At 37.5% G+C, this 11,352-nt stretch overlaps 1 long non-coding RNA gene across 1 annotated transcript; it reads right to left on the bottom strand.

The window, feature by feature from the left end:
* Positions 1-6,633: 6,633 nt before the first annotated feature.
* On the bottom strand, positions 6,634-6,976 carry LOC110940434. The gene is made up of 2 exons (XR_002593145.2): positions 6,838-6,976; positions 6,634-6,749 (listed from the first exon to the last, which is right to left on the bottom strand). It is a non-coding gene; the product is annotated as an uncharacterized LOC110940434 (long non-coding RNA).
* Between the last annotated feature and the right edge of the window lie 4,376 nt (positions 6,977-11,352).

Genomic DNA, 11,352 nt, shown 5'->3' with positions numbered 1-11,352 from the left:
TATACACCCCCGCATAATTAGATATGAAAAAATAGATGTTTTAGCCGGAAATTGGTCGGAAATTACTGACAACTTTCCGACCAAATGTTATGTTTCGTTGGTAAGTGGTCTGAAATTTCTGACCATTTTCTGACGCCCATATCCGTTTTTTCGGATTTTTTACCTTCTAACATTGTTTTTTCATTACTATTCTATAGTTTTTTTTGTCGGAATTTAGTCGGAACTTTCTTTCAATTTTCTGATGACTTTTTTCTTTGTCGGTAAGCGGTCGGAAATTTGTTGCTGATATTTGACTTTTATTCTAGTCGGAAGTTTGTCGGTAAGTGGTCGGAATTTCCGACTGAATTTTTTTAGTCGGTAATTTTGGTAGGAAATCCTCAATTTTCTAGTAGTGTATATCTAAAAGGCTCCTACTACGCTTCGGTTGCGGTATGCGCATATAATGTATATATGTGTGGGTGCTCGGGGCAAAAGTGAAAGTGTACTAATTTTAACGTTATTTTACTAATTTCGTGAAAATAACGTTAAAAGAGGGGGATGGTTAATCATGCATCATGTGGTGGCGTTGATAGCCGAAAGACAAGGGGGTACATGCACTAATCGGTAGTTGTCTTAATTGCTGAGTGTTATGTGCCTTATGTCCAAGGCTTGATGCAAAACTACTATCGAGCCGGGGGTCTAACTGGAAGCAGCCTCTCTATTCCTACGGAGTAGAGGAAAGGCTGTCTACATCTTACCCTCCTCAGACCCTACCTTAGCTTTGCTATTGGTGGGATTTATTGAGTATGATGATGATCTAAAAAGGCTCCTACTATATTACAATTTACACTAATAATTCAAATTATTTTCCCTTGCCTAGGTTTGAACCTAAAACATTCCCTCTAAGAGGCATATGCCTCTATCAAGTGAGCTAGCCTTACATTGGCATGTGATGTTATATATACGTGTTAGTTAACATTTTCTATAGGGGTAGCAACGCAACTTGTTGCCCATTTACCTTCTATCTCGATGTAATTTCCGGTTAGAGTTCATATCAATTTCACTTGGTAATGATTTAACATCTTTACATTGTGTTGTTACTAGAAACAATGTGTATTATTATGTGTTTAATTTATACTTGATGGATAAATCTCCGTCACTAGATGTACAATACCAACACAATAGTTTTCACTTAAGGATTCCACTTCATGAATACCTAAATACATAAGACAACTTTTAAAACCCTAAAAATATTAAAATGTTGAATATCCAAGTAAAATATTCATTAATTAGGTATTATGAAATAAAAACATGAAATTCGATGACGAAAAGGATTAACTGCCATATCATATGTTACGGTAATAATAGTGTAGGGGTCAATTGGGAATTATTGAATAGTCTAAGGGTCAGTTCGTTAATGTTTGTGTACTTAAACGATGTTGGGAAGTGAATAAGGACATCGATGAATTGAGTTTACTTCTTCTCTTAGGGTTTCTTCTCCACTTTATCGATCTTACGCTCGATTACCATTTTTGTTCGTATCAATGGTATCAGAGCATTCTTTCCTCTGACTGTGGGTTTGGGCAGCGACAGTAACAACCATCAACATCAACGATTCAATAATTAGGGCAACAACAACAATCAAGATTCACAACATCAACAAGTTAACGAGCAGATTACCATGGAGGAACTTATGTCACTGAGCCAAGAAGGTATCGTTGAAAAATATTGTGACGAATTCAAACTCTTGCTTAGTAGGGCCAAAATTTTTGAAGAAATTCCTGAAGACTATGCAACATATCTCTTTATTTGCGGTCTTAAACCAAAAATTGGTGATATTCTTATGAGGTATCACAATATTGACAATGGTTTAAAGTTGGAGAGGGCGTTTTCCTTGGCCAGGATGCGGGAAACTATTTTGCAGGGGAATTCAACTCAAACGAATCAATATCAGACTTCAGGAACAAACAGGGCATCAAACTTTGAGGTATGTACAGTAGTTTCCCTACGAGATTCCGGTTCTACTGATGATAACGGGGAGGGTATTATATTACAAGATTTCTTTCAATTTACTAAAATTGAAACTGCACCAAAGGTGTTTGATGAAATGCCTGTTGGTTTTGACAATAAAAAGGATGTGGGTATGGGTGAGGATTCAAAGAAAAAAGAAATAGATGATTCAAAGGAAAAGCGAAAGGATATTAGTAGGACTGAAAAGGAAATATGTTGTTTAAGTCAAGATTTTCCTATTGATTGCGGTTCCGTTGAGATTTTACCGAATTTTAATAGACCTGGAGATCAAATTAATGTTTTCCATAAGGTTGTAAATAGCAGACCTGGGGTAACCAAGTTAGGGTGGTTATTTGTTTCTTGGGATGTTCTTGATAAAATTTTTGAAGAAGTGAGTAATGAAACCTTTGAAGTGGAGCAGGTTCTTAGAGACTTTAAAGATATCATACGACTTGATTACAAAGATAAACCAAAAGTATTTAAAGTCCAGGTGTTGATTGTATTAGAACACATGTGGCATCGATGGAAATCTAAATTGATGTTCCTCATTGTGTCCAAGAATTGGTGTAGTGAACCGTGGAAGTATGATTTTAAGGAGAGTAATTATAAATTGAAATTCAAATTTTGGTGGGTCAAAAGTTGTTTAAAAAAACGAAAAAGGGCATATATGGTACAAATGGAAACCTAAACGGTTGTTTTCTTTTAAGTTCGTGGATGGATGCAGTGTGAAATGGAGGGTAAAGGGGTGCAAGTACCACAGATTGGAACTTAAACTGATGTTTCTCATTGTGATCAAGGGTTGGTGTTATACAGATAGAAATATTGAACTTTCATGGCATTATTGCAATAATAAAGAACAAGGGGTCTCTAGGCGTGAGGATGTTGGAACCATAAAGCAGTACATATGCTTGTCTTTGCTCAAGAATAGTGCATCAACCCTTATAACTATGATAGAAGAGAAAAACTTGAATTTTACTATTGTGGATGGCTGCATTGGGATACCCATTTATTTCACTGATGTTAAAAGAACGGCTGTTATGAGTGTAGCTTTTAACTCTGAAACAAAGTGCCAAAGACTTACCTTTTTGGGGTATTCATTTACCATTGCAGAGGAGCTATTGCCAATGGTTATGTCCATAAATTGGAGTGTTTTAAGTGAAAGCAAGGAAATAGCAGAAAACAAAGTTAATGACAACATTTTCTATGAAGCTTTTGTTGGAAGGCATAGCAAGAAATGGTGGTCCAAGATTGTTAGTGCAAAGGAGGGCCGCCTTTCCACTACTGCAGTGAAGCTTAAAAAGAATTGCATTTTTTTTTCTTTTTTTTCAACTTTTGATTTTTGAGGTCAAAAATTTTATAGGAAGGGAGTATTGTTACGGTAATAATAGTGTAGGGGTCAATTGGGAATTATTGAATAGTCTAAGGGTCAGTTCGTTAATGTTTGTGTACTTAAACGATGTTGGGAAGTGAATAAGGACATCGATGAATTGAGTTTACTTCTTCTCTTAGGGTTTCTTCTCCTCTTTATCGATCTTACGCTCGATTACCATTTGTGTTCGTATCATCATATCAACAACTTTAATTGTGTGAATATGATCAAATGAAGAAGCTATGAATATTATGGTTCGTTCGATGTCTTTGTTTATTAGGATTATGTTCCAATAAATCAAACAATCGAAGGGAATAAATGAAAAAAACCTAGTGTCATTTTGGTATAGCGTAAAGGAATAGACGAGGGAATGGAATGGATGAGGTAATGGAATGGACAAAGGAATGAAATGGATCATTACATTCCATAGTCTTGTTTGGTTACCATGCAGGAAAGGAATAAATCATTACCCTGTGTTGTTTGGTAGGTAAGAAAAGAGGAATGAATGAAATCGGCGATGGTTGGTGGCGGCTAGTGGCAGTGGCCGCGATGGGTGGCGGTGGTCGGTTGTAGCGGTGGTCGGTGGGTGACGGTTGTTAGCGGTAGCGGTGGCGATGGTGGTCGATGGTAGTGGCGACGACGGTGGGTGGTGGTGGTCGATGGTAGCGGGTGGTGGCCGCGGAGGATGGAGGTGGTGGTCGGCGGAGGGTGGCGGTAGTGGTCGGGGTGGCGGTGGTCGGTGGTGGCGGGTGGCGGCGATCGTGGTGGCGACAACGACTGTGGGTGGTGGTGGTCGACAGTAGCGGGAGGTGGCCGCAGAGGATGGCGGTAGTGGTCGGGGTGGTGGTGGTCGGTGGTGGCGGGTGGCGGCGATGGTGGTCGATGGTGGTGGTGACGGGTGGTGGCGACGACGACGACGGTGGGTGTGGTGGTCAACAGTAGCGGGTGGAGGCAGCGGAGGATGGTGGTGGTGGTCAGCGAAGGGTGGCGGTAGTGGTCGGGGTGGTGGTGGTTTACGCTAGCGGGTGGCAGCGATGGTAGTCGATGGCGGTGGCGGCAGGCGGCGGAGGACGGTGGTGGTGGTCGGCGGAGGTTGGTGGCGGGTGGTGACGATGGTAGGTGGTGGTGGTGGTGGCAAATGGTGGAGGTGATGGACGGTGTTTGTGACGTAGGCTGAGAGAGGGAATGGAATGGAAAAAAAACAGGGGGAGTGGATGGAATGAATTTAAGAGAATGGAATGACTTATGTAATGGGTGATTCCATTACGTTGACCAACCAAACACACATTTCTTCATTCTCTTGCAATAGTTTATTCCATTACACCTCCCATTCTTGCATACCAAACACTACACTAGTGACTTACACATAAACTTCTTTGAGCTTTACAAAAGGTAACATGGTAAGTTTATTTCAGACTGACTTACGATACTTTTAAACTTGGTGTGAATGACTGCATAGTAATATAAACTTACTAATTTTGTGCTTAACATGAGTGGCTCAAAATTATGCATGGTGAAATCTACAAAGTTGATTAACATATGATTATATTTTACATACTCATATATATTTACTAAGAATACACACCGGCCAACATATGACTATCAAGCTGGCCCGTTGGGCTTATCAATCTAGGCTAAGGCATAGGGCAACAAAAAAACAAGGGTCTCCAAATCTTTATTTCTTTTCATATATTAGACTTGTTTTTTGTTCATTTAAACAAAGTTTCTACGTCGAAGATTTACGATTTTTCTTGAATTTGGTGAAATTAGGGGTGGCATCATGGGTAGTCATCCCTATGTTTATTTAATGTCTCAAATCTCAATTATAAATTCTCAACAGGTAAAGACTATTTTTTCATCATCTACTAATCTGTATGTGTCTGTGTGTATATATATATATATATTGAGCAACCCTAAAAAAATCACTCAATCACTAATCAGTTTTGCGAATTGAATGATTTAATCTATAATATTTGCGATTTTGATTTGATATTGACGATTCTGTTGATATTTTTTAGGTTTGTTAAGCATTAAAGAGTCAAAAAAGAGATTGGATGATTGGTAATTTGTATTGCTGGTTTGCTAGCTTGAAAGACACTACTCAAGTTAGTTATAGAAAATAATTAACTTGTTGATTTTGTATTTCACTTGGGGCTTCCATAAAAACTGTTGGACGACCCTAATGAACATAACACAATAGTTACTTTTTAAATAAATATAGATTGTTCATCTACAAATCAGGTACAAAAGTTGAACCAACAAAACAATTTAATGATATGTGATTCCAATAAAACTTGACTCGAGCGAATCGCTTTAGAAAAATAATTTTATTGGTTCACATACTAAATTGTTTTCGTGGATACTAGTGGAATGACGGGCGAAGGTAATGGTGGTGGTGATGTTGACACTAGTGCTAGCATGATGGTGAAGGTGGAGGTAGTGACAATTGCGTCGGCGATGGTTGTGGTAGCGACACTAATGGTAGTGGTGGTGCAATTAGCAAATAGTGGTGGTGATAGTTACGGCAACCATTGTAGCAACAATGGGTGATTGGCAGATGACAGACGCATAGGTGGTGCTTGCTCCTTTAAAATTGTTTTAAGCTAACAAATTAATAAGAGTGTTAGAGTAAACTAATGTGTAATTTTTTTCTACCTACATGAAGTACTTAATAACTTTGTGGTAATTTTTTCTACCTACATGAAGTACTTAATAACTTTGTGGTAATATGAACACATGGTTAGTAATGAAGTTGTTAGGGTGTTGATTATATTATGTGGGTGTGGGGATTATGGTTGGTACATGATTCGTCACGTAGAAATATGAATAGAAGGCTATACCACCCCCTTCCATCAGTGGCGGACCTAGGAATTTTTTCATGGGGGTGCGGATTTTTTTTAAATTTTTGGCGTCTAGATATATACATAAAAAAAACCCGGTTCGGATCGGGTCGGGTCATGTAAAAAAAAGAACATCAAACTTAAATTTAATAACCGTTGGTTGACATGGTCCTCTTAGAAGGTATGCCCTTCTAACATCATCTCGTTGATTCACGTTGTATGATGCTATCGCCTTGCGATCATGAGGATCCGAGGGAAGATCATTCACATCAACAAAATCGGAAGATGATCCAATTTCAACCGCTTTCCTCTTGTTGAGAAATCGCGCCATAACATCCTTACTCATTGTGCCGTCACATATAAAATAAATAATATTCCTTAATCACATACACAACTTTAATATTTAATGAAATAAAAAATAAATAACAAATAATAGAATCAACAATAGTGCAACACAGCTTTATCATTTAATAATGAAACAGAGAATACAGTCACTTTTTTTAATGAAATCAACAATTCCTATAGGTTATAATTGCCATTTGCCTTGCCGACTGCCGTAACATATACAACAACAACTTTATCAAAACTCAAAAGAGGACCTTATCAAAACTCTTGAAGAATGAAATCAAGGACTGGTACCTGGTCTGCAATCTGTCTACGGCGAGATGAAAGGTCGGTTGGTCGCGGCAAGCCTGCAACAGAGGACCTTATCGAAGCCTGGTCTGAGTAATTCTTGGTCGCTGCAAGCCTGCAACAGAGAGGGGAGGGCGGAAGAGATGAAAGGTCGGTTGGGTTTATTTAGGTTATGTTTTCTTTAATTGATTTAGTTATTTGGGTTGGGTTTTACCATAAACTTATTCAATTGGGCTTGATGTTGGGTTATATGAATACAAGTTTTATTTAAAGAGATTAGTGGGCTAAATTGTTTACATAATTGGGTCGGGTTTAAATTCGTGTTCACAATTTTTTTTTATATAAATTCCTAACATTTTTTTTCTAAGGGGTGCGGTTAGAATTTTCCAAGGGGTGCGGTCGAAATTTTCTAAGGGGTGCTGTTGTGATTTTTCGCGAAAAAATAACACTAAAATTTTTTTTTCAAGGGGTGCGGCCGCCCACCCACGGGCTAAAGTAGGTCCGCCCCTGCCTTCCATAATTCATAATGGTTTGTATGAATTAAACCATAGCAACCATGGTCCTCCTTTCCATTTTTCAAGTAATCGTTTCCTTTTTTTTTAGACAAAGATAAATTAAAATAAATAAGGAGCTAGTGGTTTGGGTCATGATCACACCCTTAGAGTAGTGGTTTTGGATTGTGAATTAGAGGTGGGTGAAATGACACTGACGTGGAAGGTCACTGTGGTCATGAGAGTCCACACCTTATAGCCTAAGAAGGGAATTATAATGATTGTTGAAAAATAAAAAAATGATTGAACACGTTGACAAATGTGTTTCAAAATTTATTTATTCACTTAGAAAACAATAGTATTTCTTAAATTGATTCCAGTACTAATTACGTTAGTATTTGTGAAAACCTGAATCATATTCACATTGGCATCTAACTATCCATATTTTCTGTGACTTATTCAGTGGATCAATTTCAACATTTTGTGGACTACATAAATAGTACTGGAAATTAAATATATTTTTAGCATAAAATATTAATTGAATAAAACGACGTAAAAATCCAATTAATTTATTGAAAATATACGTCAATTCTAAAGAGGATTTTTAATTGTATGAAGGAAATGAATTGCTCCACTTATCTGGATTGGGCTCCACCAGCAATAATGGCGAAAAGTAGTCTTTTGGATGCATCCTTTTACAATATTATTTTAGAGATTACTAAAATCAATATGTTCCCACTCCAAATTTCATTTTCAGTAAATATAAATAATGTAAATTCAGAAATTTTAATTACACAAGTAATGCAAGTAACATTTAAACGTTAGCTTAATCTAGAATATTGTAGGACACGCCTCTGTGGTTTATGATTACATAGACGTGTTACTATATGTGAAACATGGCTATATGGAAAAAATGATTATTCTAGAATTATATAATTTTTTTTACGTAGTCGTGTGTTATTATAGTATCATGAAATTCGAAAACTTATGATAAAAAAAACAACCGAAGTGCAGGTTATGTTAAACTTGGAAATTGAAAGTATAAATGGAATGAGTATTGGCTTTAGCCCTATTAGAAGAGGTGTCCCCTTCTCGGATTGCCTATGTTCTCGGTGTGGTATGGGAGCGGAGGACCCGGACCATATTTTCATCGGATGTCTTTGGGCTAGAAGCATTTGGTGGAGCATCTTGGTTTGGATGCGTATCTCCTTTCCGGTCGATATTGTGAATATAAATGAGCTGATGGTTTACATTCACAAGCAACCGGGAAGCTCTAGGTGGAAACGAGTGGTTTACACTGTCGCTTTGGCAACAATTTGGAGGTTATGGAATGCCAGAAATGAGATGATTTTTAACGGAAGATTCATTCCTGTCAGTTCGACGGTTGACCTGATAAAGGAGGATGCTTTTTTGTGGCTCAATAATCGGTCCAATATCAAGTCGCTTAGCTGGGAAAATTGGGGAATGTTTGATATTTCCTGTTTGATGTAGTTTGTTTCTCTTTTGGGGCTGCTGTTTTTTGTTCTTTTTTTCTGTTTTTTTGTCTTCTTTCGTGTATCTTCAGCCTCTGACTGGCTCTTTATATATATATATATATAAAGTGATTTTGCTGTTAAAAAAAAGTATTGACTTTAGCCCACATTCACAAAAAAAAAAAAAAAAAAAAAAAAAAAACATAATAATTGAAAGTGTAAATGGATGATTCTCACGTTTTTTTCTCCAAAAAGAGAAATTTAAGTAATTCTTATTTTCTTTGAATAATAACAATAACAATAAATAATTACATGTGACCAACTGCAACCCAAACAAGTCACCTTGACGTATTTACCGAACCACAACTGAAAAGTTAAGTCTGGGCCGTGTGGCGATTTATGCGTGCATAGTCGTACAGAATATGTGTCGAAATTTTCCTTTATATTCGTTGCCCTCGGTGTTTTTGGTCATGTAATGGTGCTTCACACCCTTTAGAGTCACCCACATACTCTATTGAATATGAAATTAATAGTCAATGTTGTGATAGATATATACCTATATCATGCTTCATCTTGTTCACATTGTGAAAAGATATGACTACCAAACAATTTTTCATGCTTTGCTAAGAATAAATGTTTAAGTTTTTTTCTTAATTTTGAATGCATTTTCAACGTGACCACTCCAATAAGGCCTAAGCCTAATAACCAAAGAAAACTTGACATTTAATCTAATCTACTAGAACCAGTATAAATGAGAATATGCGTAGTTTAGGTCAAATTGACTATACAAATACACAAATGTAGAGTTGTATAAAAAGCATATTTTTTTTTAAGAGTTAATTACATAGTGAGTCCCTGTGGTTTGCACAAAATAACATATTTAAGTACTAATAGTTTAAAATCATCTTTTAGGATATTAACTTTTCATTTTGTAACGTTTGGAGGTATTGACTTTTAGGGTATTAACATAGTTAGTCCCAGTGGTTTACACAAAATCTGATTTTAAACCTACAAATAACGTTAATACCTCCAAACGTTACAAAATGAAAAGTTAATACCCTAAAATGTGATTTTAAACTATTAGTACCTAAGTATGTTACTTTGTACAAACCACAGAGACTAACTATGTAATTAACTTTTTTTTTAATTTTATACAACAGAGAAACAAAAGTAATCTCAGATTCAACCGTCCACAAATAATTTACATTTATTTTTGATAACTTTATATAATCGTCTATATATATTAAAAATCATCATGTTGTGTTGATTTTAATAAATATGTTGATGTCTTCATTATCAATTGTTAATTAAAATAAAACATTTTTTTATATCATATTGTTTTTAACTATTATATTCTGTGTTAAAAAAAGTAACTATTGTATTCATTTGAGAGCAAATAAATTATGTTATCCCAACTTAGCTTTCCAATAGTTTGCTAGAATTCTTAAAAGAAAATATCTTATATAAACCAGAAACGACAAAAAACAGCTTTTGTGATCGATCGAATCTGTAAGTAGGCCCTCTTGTATTGGTGGATGTCACTGTTGTTGGCCCGCATATTTATTTCCGTCCAACAACTACCAATCTCCATTTTTTAACAAACCACAATACCACCTATCGGCTATCATGAATTCGTTTTCATACTAGATAAATAATGAATTAAGTTCATATCTGATTAAAGAGTGGTTAACCAAGAGAGGTTAGTTCACTAGTCTCGTCAAATAGGGTTAATTCCTTCTTTCCGAGAATCGGTGGCTGGATCGTCCGCCGGTCTATCTCCTGCACAAGGAAAACAAACCGTGACTCGTAATAAGGAGGATGGGGGTGGGGGGTGCTCCTTATTACCGCTCTCCGACGTGAGAATCAGTAATTTGCTTGTGAAGCAAAGTGTGTGATCGTAGTAGTAGTGAGAGAGTTGATAAGTGATACCTCAAACCTGGTCCGGGATGGGTATTTATAGCCGAGGAGTGAAGGAGGGTAATTGAGTGGCTAGCCTGACAACGCGCAACCCTTATGCAGGTGTGTCAGGCTTGTCGGTTGTGGAGGTGAAGCCACGTCCTACTGCGGTGTCAGTCTGTTGCTTACGTATGGGCTAACAGGTGACTGTCATTGGTGCCACTTGCTTTGTGGTGTCAGTCCACTTGCCTTGTGGGCAAGATACGGTGCATGTCGCATCGCTGCCTGCGGTAACTGCTGTTGTTTTCGCGTCCTTACTCTGGCCAAGACATATGTGGGATGCGGTGCCATGCCGCATCGCCACTTGTGGTGACTGTTGCTGTTGTCCAGATCCCCTGTCGTGACGAAAATGTTCACAGGATGCGGTGCCAGGCCGCATCGCTATGCGTTACACCCATTTTCAAACACAAAGTAAGTCTTCACATCCCTTAACCGATTGGATTCGACCGCTGTGTTCGTGCGTGCCCGCACAGACACAGATAAGTTCTTGCCGGTGGGGGTTTTTGATAAGGGTGATGGTCACTTGCGACCATGATGGTGCGAGATCTGGGACCATACCCTTTCAAGTCCCCCCAGTCTAGTGTTGTTTCCTCATGCAAGTT

This window comes from Helianthus annuus, chromosome 5, assembly GCF_002127325.2.
Source record: "Helianthus annuus cultivar XRQ/B chromosome 5, HanXRQr2.0-SUNRISE, whole genome shotgun sequence".
Classification (NCBI taxonomy): Eukaryota; Viridiplantae; Streptophyta; class Magnoliopsida; order Asterales; family Asteraceae; genus Helianthus; species Helianthus annuus.
Note: the sequence above shows the minus strand (reverse complement) of the source record. Positions and strands in the feature narration are given on the sequence as shown.